The 16,128-nt window shown below is 44.7% G+C and overlaps 1 long non-coding RNA gene across 1 annotated transcript; it reads left to right on the top strand.

The window, feature by feature from the left end:
• The first annotated feature begins 852 nt into the window (after positions 1-852).
• LOC129343525 (uncharacterized) lies at positions 853-3,623 on the top strand. Its single transcript, XR_008598301.1, has 2 exons — positions 853-931; positions 3,233-3,623. It is a non-coding gene; the product is annotated as an uncharacterized LOC129343525 (long non-coding RNA).
• The last annotated feature ends 12,505 nt before the right edge of the window (positions 3,624-16,128 follow it).

Raw genomic sequence — 16,128 nt, 5'->3', positions numbered from 1 at the left:
GATTAATTTAAGCCCAGTTTCTCAATATTTATCTATTTATTTTTAAAAGAGCAAAGAATGATCATGTGACATTTCCCCAAAAACTCAGGGTACATGTGTGCATGCACATGTGCTGTCAAGTCTCACCTGATTTATGGCAACCCCACCAAGGGGCTTTCAAAATAAGTGAGGAAGCAGAGGTGGCTTGCCATTGCCTTCCTCTGCAGAATCTTCCTTGGTGGTCGCCCATCCAAGTACTGACCCTGCTTAGCTTCTTAGATCTAGCAAGATCGGGCTGTACCATGATATCTTCCCTCCCCCAGGGTACACATACCGATGTCTTAATCGGTTCATCTCATCACACATACTGACTGCATTTGGAAATACATTTTTGATGACCATTCAGTGTACTCTTTGACGGCATGGCAAATAACCATGTCACAAAATTCCATCTCTGTTATTCTTCCATTTCACATGAGGCTCCATCCTCTTCCAAATTTCTGTTCAAGTGACTTTGTGATGAGCAACGATGCAAGAAAGAGATGAGCCATATCAAGTGTATCCCAACAGGCCAAGCAGCAGTGGAAGGTGTAGATTCAGTAGCATTGAGGTCACGTACCAGTTTGTTCACTGGCTGTGTCCTGTTGAGCAATTCAGAAGCCTGCAGTGCCATTCCTTTTCTAACACAACTGTTGATGATCCCATGTTCAGTGTCAAAGTAGTCAGTTTTCTATGATGAGATAATATTAATCACCTGCAATTTATAGATTCTTATTTAATGAGTGATGTATATTGACCTGAGGAACATGGGCAATGCAGAAGGACAAATCACGACTTTGGAGGTGTCTCATTTCCTCAAAGAAGGAAGTACTTCTTGTATAAAAGATTCAACAGCCAACATATCTTCACTCATTCACTGACAACAACGTGGTTCTTTCCATTGAGGAACAAGGTAAGTGGCATATCCCTGTTATTGATGGTGACTGTTATTGATAGTTTTAGCAGAATCGGGGAATTGCTTTCCTCCAGTTCTGGGATTGTTCTAGGGATTCATTTGGGTAGGATGGGGGGTCATACAATTTTTATCAATGTTGGTGGCGGGTGTCTCTTAGTTCTGTCTTGGTTTATCATTGTTCAGTCACTGCACCAAAAGGACCCATCTGAACGAATAGATTACTACATCTAGAGCTGTGAGACCAGTGTGCCAAGTCAAGGAGTCACCTTCTGGATGGTCAAACCAAGTATCGTAAGAGCAGAGCAGAAAAGGCAGATCTTAAAGCAAAGGAAGAAAGAGGGAAAAATGGCGTTTGGGGAGTAGAGAGAAACAGAGAGAGGCAGGATTCAAAGATGTCACCATGTCTGCTTATTCATTGATATGGAGAGGGTGGACTAACATCAGGAAAGAACAGTGAACAAGGAAACACGAAGCAATGAGTGAGCATATGAGTAAAAGTATCTCTAGCAGTGCCTCAAGATCTGTGGCTCAGTGGTAGAACATCCCTTGAGTGAAGTTGTTGGAGAAAACACAAACACACACACACAAACCAAGGAGAGGAATCTTTCAAGGCAAAGATCGCATAGAAGAATTCTATGTTCCAAGAACCTGCCTGTGCCTAAATCATGAACCACCAAGACAACTGGAGTCCATCAAACAGTTGTTATAGCCTACCAATATAGTATTCCCCTTTGCTTGTAGGTGAGGCTTAGGTTGTTCATTCAGGTTCCTACTTTCAGGTTCAAACATCAGAGCAGGTAAAGGTAGTTCCCTGTGCAAGCACCGAGTCATTACTGACCCATGGGGGGACGTCAAATCACGACATTTTCTTGGCAGACTTTTTATGGAGTGGTTTGCCATTTCCTTCCCCAGTCATCTACACTTTACCCCCCAGGAAACTGGGTACTAATTTTACCGACCTCTGAAGGATGGAAGGCTGAGTCAACCTACAGCTGGCTATCAGAACCCAGCTTCGTGAGGCACCATTCTAAACGAACAGGTGGTCATTGCAAGCCTCATTCGTTGCTGTTCATTGCTATTCGTCAAGCCAGACAGTCTGGCACCTGAAATCAATTCCCTTGGCAACTTAGGCAGAGATTGTCTGAACTCTGTCTGAACTCCTGCTGTTGCCCTGGAAACCCCCAATCTAAGCCCAATTTAGCTTGATAGGCAGGTCTTCCTTTCAAGTGTGCAGCTCCAAATTTGTTACAAGGGAGCAAAGAGCGGGGGGGGGGGCCCTCCCAGCTCTGGCTTAGTTTGCAGAGAGTGGAGATAGTTGCTGTTGGCATTTTGACAGAGAGCATGCATTGGAGTTTGAATTTTCTTTGTGTGTGGTGGGATAGGGATCTACCCCTTCAAGTTCCACGGCTACTGCCAGGCTCTGGGCCAAGCTATTATTTATTATTGGTACCTTTCCTGCTGCCTGCTCAGGTCAGGTTTCTGGGACTGGTGTGGTAGGGATCTACCCCTTCAAGTTCCAGGGCTGCTGCCAGGCTCTGGGGCTAAGCTATTATTTTATTATTGGTACCTTTCCTGGTGCCTGCTCAGGTCAGGTTTCTGGGAGTGGTGCAGAAGTGATCTTGACTGGATGATGGCTGGAGGAGAGCCTGTTGGCCCCCACAAACAGCCAACCATGAACATGTTTTGTTCATGAGTCCCTGTTTCTGGATGGCAACAAACAACCAACATCATGTTTGTTTGTTTTTTATGTTCATGCCCATCTCTACTTGACAGTACTGCAGCTTACCACTCTGCGCCACGGGGCAGAGTGTCGTCAAAACAACAAGAAGGTAAAGGGACGGGGACAACTCAGTTCAGAAGAAGAAAGCTCATGCAATCTATAGTTCTACCTTGGAACTATCTGAGGGCCAAGCTACACATGACGAATGACACTTGAACAGCAAGTGTATTTCTCCCTGTTCACTTGCCCTCCACTCAATCCACTTGCCGTTCAAGTGTCATTCGTCATGTGTAGCTTGGCCCACAGTAGGGACTCCAGCCATGAGATTAAACAAAGTGCACAAAGTTCAGAGAGGGAAAGCAGACTGTTCTATTGTAATGCATAAAGATGCCACAAACAAGCAGTCACAGCCCCCTCTCAAACAGCAGGATTACTCTGTCACTTAACTCAAAGTTTGATACCACACATGGCTGGTGTGTTGCATTCAGTGTGATGGCTCACAAAACATAATCTAAACAGCAAGATTAAAAGGTGGAGTTCCTTCACGTAAAATCTTGTGATTTTTTTTATCTTTCCAGTTCTTCCTTCACACCGTAAAGATGAGCTGTTGTAGATGCTGTGGTGGTCGGAGCTGCTGCTGCTGTGGCCGAAGAACCAGGCCAAGAGTTATCTATTACGTAGGGAGACCTGCTGCTCCCTGCTGTGGTTATCGCCGGTACACCTATGCCCCCTCCTATGTCCCAGTGCGAAGCTGCTGTGCTCCGGCACGCCCTTGCTGCTCCAGTCAGCAGTGCTGCAGCCAAGTAAAGAAATGCTAAGGGAACTCCTTTGCTGAACAAAGTTGCCTGCAAGGATACCAATCAACAGCTTAGAAAGCGATAGCATCAGCAACTCCTGGTTGGAAACTTGCCGGTTTACCTCTTACAAAATAAAATGCCTGGAGCTTTGCTTGACTCCTCCGTTAAATCACATCCTTGGCTTTATTCCTTGAAACACTGTTTAGTGTGTATGTGTTTTTTCATGAAGGTGTCCTCGTCAGCTTTTTGGTGTTTGGATAATTTTCTGGCACCACAGGTATTCAGTGGTTTTTGCTTTGGGTGTATGCTGCACTCTGTCACTCTCTACTATTATTCACAGTGAATTAGAGTTGAGTATGAGGGGAAAGTTATCTAATGGGGAATACTCAGCACCCTCCCTGAACTACAGCTCCCTATTATCTTCCAGGCTATGCCATGGCATAAAGGAAGAAGGGGCCATGGCTCATTGGCTCAGTGGTAGAGCATCTTCTTGATACGCAGAAGGTGCCAGGTTCAATCCTCGGCATCTCCAGTTAAAAGAATCAGGTAGCAGGTGATATGAAAAACCTCCACCTGAGATCCTGGAGTGTCACTGCCAGGCAGAGAAGACAATACTGACCTTAGTGGGCCAAGGGTCTGATTCAGTTTCAGGCAGCTTCATGTTAGTTCAAGCATAACTTCATAGTGCAGAGTTGTCCAAATATCCGTCCTAATGATGTCAGTAATGAATTAATATTTTATGGAACTTCTCCTGATGGTATTGTTCCCACCCCCCTTGCTATCCTGTGTCCATTCCACAAGAAGACTCACAATTTTAAGAACGTATTTTATGTCACAAGCCTAAATGGATTTACATTGGGATTGCCCAGTCACCCCAGCAACTGCTGGGAGCAGGATGAGGGTACTTACCTGTGTAAATACACTACGTTTTGGTCCAAGTGTTAAAGAATCAGCCCAGACACTATTGCTTCCGGGTTGCTCTGGAAGTGATATCTTCAACTGGGGCCACACGCATACAAGTGCCCATTTCTCGAGCCCACCTCCTCCTGCTGATCAGCTCATGATCGGCACACAGAGGGTCAAAACATCAGGAGATTGCCTGCCATCGAAAGGCATCTGTTGAGGCTAAGTTTTGCTCCTCTAAGTCCATTGAAATCAATAGGCTTAGAAGAGTATAGTTTAGGGTTGCCACTGGACTGGGAAATTCCGGGAGACTTGGAGGCAGAGACTGGAAATGTCAGAGATTAGGGAGGACAGGAATTTCAGCAGGGATGTGTTGCCATACAGTCAACTGTCTGAAGCTATTTTCTTCAAGGAGACAATTCTTTGCAGTCTGGAGGTCAGTTGAAATTTGGGGAGATCTCCAGGCATCACCAGCATCTGACAAAGAGAGCTGTGGCTCTTGAAAGCTTATGCTACAATAAAGATGGTTAGTCTTAAAGGTGCTACCGGAATCTTTACTATTTTGCTACTACAGATGAACATGGCTAACTCCTCTGGATCTATCACCTGGAGGTTTACAGCCTTGCCTTCTTTCTATTTTCTGGCATATTATTCCAGAGAGTTGCTGACATGACCAATAAAGTACTCAACTGGTCTGAGGACAACTAAACTCTCCTATGAGGAGGTGCAGCAAACTAGAGGCAATGAGAGGACCATAACAGATTCATAGATAGATGCCCAGAGAGATGATCCTTCAGATATGCGAGTCACAAAGGGCTTTGAAGGTTAGAACCAGTACCTTGAATTAATCCCAGAAAAATTAGCTAAACTGTGCAGTTGTTTTAGAGCAGATATTAAGGATTTGTATCAACGTGCCCCAAGTTAGGCAGCCACATTTTACACTTATTAGAGTTTCCGGATATGTTATATTAGCAGGGATTATCAAACTGAGTTTAAAAGGGTAGCTAGTCTACATGCAAGACTTAATTGAGATAAAGAAACAGTGCCACCCTGTTTTGCTAATAGCAAGGCTCTGTAAAAGGGTGCTCCCAAACTATTAGAGGCATCTGTAAAAGGAGCTCAGTGTAGGAGAGGCTGCCCAGTGCCCTGGAGAAAAATCATCTCCATTGAGCTGCATCACCTTGATTTTGTCTGAGTTCCTGTTCTACTGGTTCTTCCTCAGTCACTCAAGCACAGCATCCAAACACGGGATCCAAGACCCCAATTCATGATGCATCTCTGCTTGCACAGATCTGAGCCAAAGCCTCTGGGAGACTGAAGACACTATTTGATAGATGAACCACTGTCAGAAATGAGAGCCAGTTTTGTGTAGTGGTTACAGCAGCAGGACTTTAATCTGGAGAGCTGGGTTTGATTCCTACCTCCTCCACTTGAACCCAGCTGGGTGACCTTGGGTCAGTCACAGCTCTCTCAGAGCTCTCTCAGCACCACTCACCTCACAGGGTGATTGTTGTGAGGATAGCAACACACTTTGTAAACCAATGTAAGTGTGGCATTAAGTTGTCCTGAAAGGCAGTATATAAATCACATGTTGTTATTGCTATTGCTATTGCTCTTTTATGTGCTGGACAATTCTGTTGAAGTCCTGCATACTTTTTCAGCAGAGGTCTACAACTGGCCTCTGATTTTATTTTATTTTTATTTATTTACATAATTTATATCTCACCTTTCTCACTGAGACTCGTTGCAGATTACATAATGTGAGTTAATACAGTCAGTTTCAATAAATCATATAATATGATATATAGAATCATAGAAGCATAAATTTGGAAGGGGCCATACAGACCATCTAGTCCAACCCCCTGCCCAGTGCAGGATCAGCCTAAAGCATCTAATGCACATTTGCAAAGGTTTACAACCAGCAGAAATCCAATACAGAGTTGAAGAAGTGCTGAAGCAGACTATAAACAATTTTAGGATTATAGATCTACCCAGTAGGATCATACTTCAAGCAACAGATAGTACATGGTATTTGGTGTCATAGGCATTTGCCTCTGTTTATTTAGCTAGTTTTACTGACAAGAAAAGGTCTGTCAGGCAAAGATTCAATCCAGCATTCTTTTTCCAACTTTAATCAAATTGGGCTGTATAGGTGGAACTTTACCAATAAAGAGGACACCTTCATAAACGTTAGAAACTTTTTGAAATGTAAATGTAAATCTTTAGGGGTTGCCCAACCTGATGTTGACAACCTGCATATCAGCATGAGCTTTGTTTGGGTGAAATATTTCACTCTCACTCTCTGGAACCACATATGCTAGTCTGGGGCAAAATCTATTTAATAACAGTAACAGTAACAGTAACAGTAACAGTAACAGTAACAGTAACAGTAACAGTAACAGTAACAGTAACAGTAACAGTAACAGTAACATTTGATTTATATGCCACCCTTCAGGACAACTTAATGCCCACTCACCGTGGTTTACAAAGTATGCTATTATTATCCCCACAACAAAACACCCTGTGAAGTGGGTGGGGCTGAGAGAGCTCCAGAGAGCTATGACTAACCCAATGTCACCCAGCTGGCATCAAGTGGAAGAGTGGGGAATCAAACCTGGCTCTCCAGATTAGAGTCCTGCGCTCTTAACCACTACACCAAAGCATAATTTCCCTAAGCTATAGAGTAGGAGAGAAGGGGTAGAGGGCAGTGGCAAAAATTCAGCCTAAATGTTCATGCCCCCGTCCCCCACAAATAATTATTAGAAATGGATTCACAGCAGGGTTTCTGCCTGCTGCCCCAGCCCCTTCTCCAGTTTAAATAATGCAGAAGGGAAGATTGGCTGGGGCTGGCATTCCTCAGCCAAATGGAGGAGGGCCCAAAACTCCTCCCACGCAGGCGTTTGCCACAGGCTGCTACCTTCCCAAGCAGGAATGTCTAATTGGGTCTTGGTTCCCCCCCCTTTTTTTTTAACCTGTTTCAAAATGTCTCTAAGGGGTGGGTATAAATAGGCCTGGCCTTTAACCGGTTAGGCCATAATTAGATTGGCAGGCGTGGGCCATGTTCCTCATGATAGATAGGGAGAACTGGCAAGCACCCTGAGGCAGCAGGCCTGAGTGATGGAGGATTGTCTCCTGAACAGCCCATCACATGTTTTGGGATACAGTGGATTGTGATGGAGTGCTCTGGGGCTGAGTGGCAGCACCTAAATCTGGTATTGGTTGACGCCATATCAGGGGAAGTGGATGAATTTTGGCACCCCTTGATATATGGTATGGGCAGATGATGATAAACAAAGCCAGCACAATCGCTGGCCAGTTTGGCCTCAGGGTGGATCTGCCAAACAACACAGCCCATTCCTGAAAGCTTGCTAGCATATTTTAATAAATTATGGCATAGATCAGACATTTTTAAAAAATTAATTAAACCCATACTCATAGATCCAGAGGGGTTAGTCATGTTAGGGCCAAGCTACACATGACGAATGACACTTGAACAGCAAGTGTATTTCTCCCTGTTCACTTGCCCTCCACTCAATCCACTTGCCGTTCAAGTGTCATTCGTCATGTGTAGCTTGGCCCTTAGTCTGCAGAAGCAAAATAGAAAAGAGTCCAGATGCATCTGACGAAGAGAACTGTGGTTCTCGAAAGCTTATGCTACAGTAAAGTTGGTTAGTCTTAAAAGTGCTACTGGACTCTTTTCTATAAACCCATACTGTTGCTTTGTGTCTTTATTGGGTGGAGGTCCCTGGGGAAAATAGCTTTATGGGTTAATAGCAGCTATTTATTTTTTTAAAAAAATGAAAACTGCACTGGAACTGCAAGAACTGAAGAGGCCATAAACTGGCCCCAAAGAAAAAGTGGGTACAGCACAAGTCCAAAGGAGCTTGAACCAAATTTCAACAAGGGCCAATGAGGCAATCCAGTCTGGGTCTCTCCTTGCATCAAATTGAGGGAGTGAAGCAAAGTAACTTTTCCTGGTGACCATAGGTAAAGGTAAACTTAGTCCCCTGTGAAAGCACCGAGTCATTAGTAGAAATTGGCATGAACAGGAAAAATTTTCTGAACACCCTGTTCATTGTTTGTTCCCATCCACGAACAATGAACAACGAACAGAACAGAACATGTCCCCTTAACGAACATGTTCGGTGTTTGTGTTAGTGGTCCTTTAAATATCCCTTTTAATCTATCAAGGGATTCCCCCTTGCCACCTGCCAGTTGATAGTTTAAAGGGCCCTTCCCTGCCACATGCAAGGAGCAGGGCCCTTTAAACACCCCACAACCCCCAGTCCCCACCCCCTGCCCCACCCCAGCGATGCTGGGTTGCTGCTGCCGGGTGCGAGAGGGATGGAGAGATTCTCTCCATCCTTCTGACAGTGGGCAGAACCAGTGCTGCAGGCCAATTCTGTCTGCTGTCAGAGGGACGAGGAGGCTCACCTCATCCCTCTGACAGCGGGCAGAGCCGGTGCCGCCCTGGGGCTGCTTCTGCCCACTGTCAGAGGAACGAGGAGAGACTCCCCTGGTCCCACTAACAGTAGGCAGAGCCGCTGCCACTGTGGGGCCGCTTCTGCCCGCTGTCAGAAAGATGAGGAGAGACTCCCCTAGACCCTCTGACAGTAGGCAGAGCCGGTGCTGCTGTGGGGCCACTTCTGCCTGCTGTCAGAGAGATGAGGAGAAGCCGCCACAGGGCTGCTTCTGCTCGCTGTCAGAGGGACAAGGAGAGACGCCCCTCATCCCTCTGACAGCGGGCAGAGCTGGTGCCGCCATGGGGCTGCTTCTGCCCACTGTCAATGAGGAGATACTCCCTTAGTCCCTCTGACAGTGGGCAGAGCCAGTGCTGCCATGGGGCCACTCCTTCCCACTGTCAGAGTCTAAGAGAATCTCCTCATCCCTCTGACAGCAGGCAGAGCCAGCACTGCCATGGGTCTGCTTCTGCCCACTGTCAGAGGGACGAGGAGAGACTCCCCTGGACAGTGGGCAGAGCCGGTGCTGCCGCGGGGCCACTTCTGCCTGCTGTCAGAGAGATGAGGAGAAGCCCCCACAGGGCCGCTTCTGCCAGCTGTCAGAGGGACGAGGGGCATCTCTCCTCGACCCTCTGACAGTGGGCAGAGCCAGTGCCATGGGGCTGCTTCTTCCCAGTGCCAGTGGGATGGAGAGATTCTCGCTGTCTCTCTTGTACCGGGAGAGCTGGCGCTGCCCCCTTTGCTGTCATTTTCTCTTCACAGTGGCAAAAACTGTACTGCCTGTTGGAAGCTACTTTGAGGGGTTACAAAACTGACCTTTCCATTGCCTAATGGCCACCAAATTTGCAGGGGACAAATCACTGTCCTCTGAGGACCCCCCAAGTTTCAGAAAGATTGCAGCCCAGGAAAGGTATGATCCATGGGTCATACCATGGATCCCTTTGCTGTCTTTTTCTCTTCTGAGTGGCAAAAACTGGACTGTCTGCTGGAAGCTGAAGGGTTAAAGCCGGAAGGAAAGCCAGAAGGAGATCAAACAGAGTTCAGTCCCTGCCATTGCCAGGGGAATTGATTGATAGGCGCCAGACTGTCTGGCTTGACGAACAGCTGCCGAACGCAATGAACGACGCTTGCGATGACCACCTGTTCATTTGGAATGAAGACTCACGAACGGCCCATTCAGGAACAGACAAACGGGCTGTTTGTGTTTTTTTTTTCATTTATATTGCTGTTCGTGCCCATGTCTAGTCATTAGAGACCCATGCGGGGATGTTGCATCTCGATGTTTTCTTGGCAGACTTCTTATGTGGTGGTTTGCCATTGTCTTCCCCAGTCATCTACACTTTACCTGGTGACTGTATTTGTGTAGAAATGTACAGTGTGAATAAAATCACTCAGATCAACACTACAAAACTATTTATACTATTGTGCAGCAGCAACCATCCAGATTCAAACATTTAGAGAAAAATCACAGTCAGCAACAGTACTTTCAGTTATGGTATTCAAATAACCTGCCTTGCTTCAAAAATGACTAATAGATCTGATTCTACCTTTTTTAAAATGAACCACGTAATAACTAACTAAATGCCTTCAAAAAGCTCAAGAATGCACTGGTCTCTGCTCATGATGTTTGCATTCAGTATCTGACACATACAATGTCTTTGTGCATAGAGATTGTATTCAGCTGTCGTAGCAAATTCTGGTTTGCCAAATTAAAGTTAATTTCCTTCCCACAAACCAGAATCGTATTTCACTGTTTAATTGTGGCTTAATGGGGCGGCAACTTTCCCAGGTGTCTGCATTCAGACATCATAGCAAATAGATTCATTCATTTATATCTCACCCTTCTCCCCGAAACAGCTAAAATTATTCTCCGCCATTTTATCTTCATGACAACCCTGCAAGGTAGGTTAGGCTGAGAGTGCATGACTGGCCAGAAGTTTCAATAGAAGACCAGAGATTTAATCTGGGTCTTTCAGATCCTAGCCCAATACTCTAATCACTAGAGATCACTGTTGCAATGAAACTTCTATAATTATGAAGCTTTTGATTGTGTTCCAAATTCAAAGTGTTAGGGTGAGGGTTTGAAGAGGATTACACATACGGCAAGAAATCCAAATGTGTGAGCATCATAAATAAGCACAGGTTTGTTATGATGCTCAAGTCCAGTGTTTTAGGACATAATATTTGAAAATCTGAGCAATGATTTGTCATGTGACAATTCCCAAAGTGCACATGTGCTGATGCTGTAACAGGTTCACCGCACCACACATACTACATACATTTGGAAATTCACTTTTGATGATCATACAGCATCACTCTTTGATGGCATGGCAGATAAACATGTCACAACATTCCATCTCAGTTATTCCTCTGTTTCACATTTGACTCCCTGCTCATCCACATTTCCATTCAATTCAAATGACTTTGTCAATTTGATGAGCAACCATGGAAGAAAGACACGAGCCATGTCAAATGCAGTCCAATGGGTGAAGCAGTAGAGGAAGGTGTGGATTCAGCAGCGTTGAGGTCACACACAAGTTTGTGTGCTGGCTGTATCCAGTTGAGCAATTCAGAAGACTGCAGTGCCATTCGTTTTCAAAGACAACTGTAGATGATCCCATGATCAATGTCAAAGTAGTCAGTTTTCTAAGATGAGATGATCTTAATCATCTGTAATTTATAGATTCTTATCTAATGAGTGCTGTTTATTGAGTTGAGGAACATGGCAGTGCAGAAGGACAAATTAAGACTTGGGAGGTGTCTCATTTCCTCCACCATCTTGTATAAAAGTTTCCCCAGCCAATAGATCTTCACTCATTTGACGAAGCCAACGTGGTCATTTCCATTGAGGAACAAGGTCAGTAGCATACCCTTAACTACTATTGATGTTGACCATTATTGATACTTTTCGCAGAATTTGGGAATTTCTTTCCTCTAATTCTAGAGTTGTTCTGGGGACATGAGACAGGGAAGATGGTATGACTTATCTATGTTGGTGGAGGGTTTCTCCTAGTTTTGTCTTGGTTTAGTGCTCTTCAGTCACTGGAACAAAACAGTCCACCTGAAGGACACATTACTACATCTAGAGCTGAGAGACCAGGGAACCAAGCATTATTTCCAAATCTGTAGAGTCATCCTCTAGATTTGGATCATGAGATCAAGAACACTAAGAGCAGAGCAGAAAGGGAAGATCTGAGTGTTGCAGAAGAAACAACAAAAATGTTGAATTTGGGAGAAGAAAGAGAAAGAGGGCAGGAGTGAAAGATGTCATTGGGACTGCTTATTAATTTACATGAAGGTGGCTGAAAGAGAAGCGATCAAGGGTATGGGATCTATTGAGTGAGCAGGTATGCTTTTGAGCATAGGAAGCTGCCATAACACACTAGGGACATCATTTAGTGATAGACTATCTGATGGGAGGCCATCTGCTTTGCCACTAGAAGTTGCCACTAGAAGTTACCAGGTTTAATTCATGTTCTTGTTCTTGTTGAAGCTATTGTGTAATATATTCTGTGAAAGATCTCTTTTTGAAACCCTGGAGAGACAGTGCCATCCAGATAAAACACTATAAACTTGATCAAGCATCTACTAAGTATATGTCTGCTTCATGAAGGTAGGTGTTCACTTGATTCATGCAGCTCAGTATTGCACAATTTGACAGTACTGCATGATTTTAGGAGAAGGGGCTGTGGTTCAGCGGAAAATCTTTTGCTTTGCATGCAGAAGATCTTAGGTCAGCTCTACTTATAAGGACCAGTCAGTAGGTAATGTGAAAGACCTCCACCTGAGATTCTGGAGAGCCACTGCCAGTCTGAGTAAACAATACTGACATTGATGGACCAACAGTCTGATTCAGTATAAGACAGCCTCATGTGTGTTTGTGCATGATTGGAATGTGTTCTGCGGGATCTCTAGAAGAGGGAGATCTTTCCCTACTCCTATTACCCCTACCAGAGATGGTTTAACTGGTTGTGACCTCATCTGGAGTCTTTGGCATGAACAGCTGGTTCTTTGCTATCCAGCAACACATAAGAGAACACACATACAGAGTTGTCATTTTCCAAGTCAGAACATCTTTAACCGGAGATGTCAGGGACTGAACTTTTTTGGCATGCATGCAAAGTATACTTTGTATTTCTGGACAGTAGCCTTCCAGTTTGGCCAGTTTAGGAAATAGGGCTGCCAGCTTCAGTCTGGAGATTTGGGGGGGTGGAGGCTGGAAAAAATGGAGTTGGGGGAAGGAACGACCTCGGCATGGTATAATGCTATACAGTCCACACTACAAAGCAGCTCTTTTCTCCAGGGGAACTCTTCTCTATTGCCTGGAGATCAGTTGTAATTCTGGGTGATGTCTAGCCACCACCTGGAGGTTGGCAACCCTATCAGGTGAGCCAGATTAGGGATACTGTAGATGCCAAATCCTAGATGACATGTCAGGCAGCAATGCAAGGGGTATTTATAATAGAGAGGTACAGATTTCGTTCAGGGTTGGAAAAAAGAAGTTTGTGGTTGGGGTAGATTTTTGGGAAGTGCAAAAAGTTAATAGAATAGCTTTAAATCTGTAAAAGAAGCCATTGAGGCAATGAATATCACAATGAGTAAATCAGGACAAGATTTGTGTCTGTGTATCTGCATGTGTAGCTTACAGTGAGCAGGCAAAAGTGACTATGGGTTGGATCACTCCAATCTGATCTACCAGCAGATGTGTTTTCTTCTATCACATGGAGTTTTGCATAGATGCTTTAGATTACATAGATCAGAAGAAAAATATTTTAAATAAATAATAAGGATAAACACAAGGCCCTAGCAAAACAGGAAGGCAGTAGTAGAAGAGGAAGACCCAAAATGAGATGGATTGACTCAGTAAAAGAAGACACACCCTCTAGTTTGCAAGATCTAAGCAAGGTTGTTAACAATAGGATGTTTTGGAGGTCATTAATTCATAGGGTCACCCCAAGTCTGAAGTGAGTTGACTGCACATAACACACAACATACTACCAAGACTCCTGGTTAAGCAGAAAGATCTTTCCAGCAGAGAAAAGTGTCTCTACCTGTAGAATACATCCATAAGATTCAGCCCTAAATGAGGAGCATCTAAATAAAAGACAACAAAGAGAAGAAATTGGCAGTAGAAAGTCACAAAGAAACACACTAAGCTCCAAAATCCAGCTTGATCTAAATAAGGCCTGCATAATGAACCACCAGAACCAATGCATCCCACTGGACCATTATTGTCGCCTAACAGGTATTTTAACATCTCCTGGACTGTTTTGACAGTCCCTTGCAAAGAAAAAAACAGTTCTGCCCATAAGCTCATAGTTGGCCACCATGGATGGTGTGATGCCTTCCCAAAACATTAACTAAACTTCATGATTAAAAGTTGAAGTTCCTCACTAGAGATGGGCATGAACTGATATACGAACCAAAATTAAGCATGAACCAGGATGATTCGTGGTTTGTGAACCAGCAGTTTGTCAGATCCCATTTCTTTTTTTTAATATATATATATATATATATATATATATATATATATATATATATATATAATTTTTAACATATAAAACAGTAAACTACAAAAAACTACAATAGTACAAGGGAAGGGAAAGAAGGGAGAATAAGAAGAGGGGGAAGGGGGGTGGAAAAAAGGGGAAGGCAACTTACAAACACTAAACACTACACTTCAATGCTTTCCCTTCATACTGCCATAATTAAAAAAAATAGCTTAATAAAGTAATGATGGAATGGTTGATCTTACAAAATACAAATTACAATTCAAATTAAATCCCCCCCCCCCGGGCCTCGGATGCAGTTCTCTCTGAGCAGCTACAGCCTCAGCACTCGTTGCCTCCCCCCTCCCTTCAGGTTTCGAATCTTCTTCTTTTTGCTTGATGTCTGGCCCAAATTCTGGATTTTTGTCCACAAAATCCCTTAGCTGATCTTCCGAATTAATCTTGTAAGCTAGATCTTTATAACTAAACCCGATTCCTTCCGGAAATAGCCATTTGTACTTTATGTCACGTTCCCTCAAAAGAGCTGCCAGCCTTTTATACTTAAATCTTCTCTTCCGAACTAAAAATGGAACGTCCTTCAGTATCTTGACTTTATTTCCCAGAAAGTCCAACTCCGCATTATATGAGTTATATAGGATATTGTCCCGGACCCTCCTGGATGAGAACTCAATAACGATCTCGCGAGGCAGCTGCCGCTTCATTGCATATTTTGAAGATGCCCGACGGACTCCCAAAATGGCCTTTCCCTCGCGGGTGACGCTAAAAGTTCCGAGGCAAGATCCCATAAATCCTCGTTTTCCTCCTCTTTAACATTCTGGAGACGCAAAATGGTCTGTGTTCATTCCACTTGCAGCCCAATCAGCTGATTTTCCACCAACTTTAGCTCCTTGTTCGTTGCTCTCATAAGTGATGCATTTTCCCGAGCAGACTTCTCTGCCCCCCCCCACTACTTCCTTGATGGCTTTCACATCGCTCTCAATTAAGCCCACCCTTTGATCTGTTTCATTCAGCTTGTCAACAAAGGGTTTTATGGCTTCAATAACCAATCTTTTCACCAGTTCCTCGAGCGACTTGCCTCTTCCCTGCAGGGCAGCCGAAACTGACTTGCCCAAAGCAGGACTCTGCTTTTTTGCTGCCATTTTAGGGGGGGGGACCGCCAATCTTCCGAGACTCTGTGAGGGGGGGAAATCTGAATCTTTTAAACTTCAGATCCCACCACTCCTTCACATGCGCTTGTAGTAACAGAAGGGATTCGCTTACTTACAGGCTTCCGCCTAATCCTGTTCTTTGCCGTTTCCCATGGCCCGGCAGCACACAAGGTGCCGCGCACGTCTGCCGGCCTCCATAGGGACAAACGGGCAATTTACCCCCTGCCTCGATCTGCCAGAGGGCTCTTTCCGTCGCGTCCCGGACCCAGACTCCCTCCCTGGGAGCCCTGGGGGCTAACCTTTGCAGATCAGCCGCCCGGTCAGGGTGCTCGGCCGCTTCTTCTCGGACCTGCCGAGAGGAGCGTCCGACATGGCTGTGAAAACGAAACTGAATGTCAGATCCCATTTCTGATGAACCACCACGGACTTTAGGCTGGTTCGTTTGGTTTATTTTTTGGTTCGTAACTGCAGACAGCCTGGTGACAATCAATCAGTTTCCTAGGCAACAGGAGGTGGACTTCCTGCAGACTTTCTGCTGACACAGAAGTGAACTTCTGCTGGCCTGGAAGTGACCTTCTGCTGACCTGTAAGTGATGATTTTCTGACATGGATGTGACGTTTTCATGAACCAAACGAACCGGTTCATGAACCAGGGG

This window comes from Eublepharis macularius, chromosome 1 (genome assembly GCF_028583425.1).
Source record: "Eublepharis macularius isolate TG4126 chromosome 1, MPM_Emac_v1.0, whole genome shotgun sequence".
Classification (NCBI taxonomy): Eukaryota; Metazoa; Chordata; class Lepidosauria; order Squamata; family Eublepharidae; genus Eublepharis; species Eublepharis macularius.
This window is presented reverse-complemented; position numbering and strand designations above follow the sequence as displayed.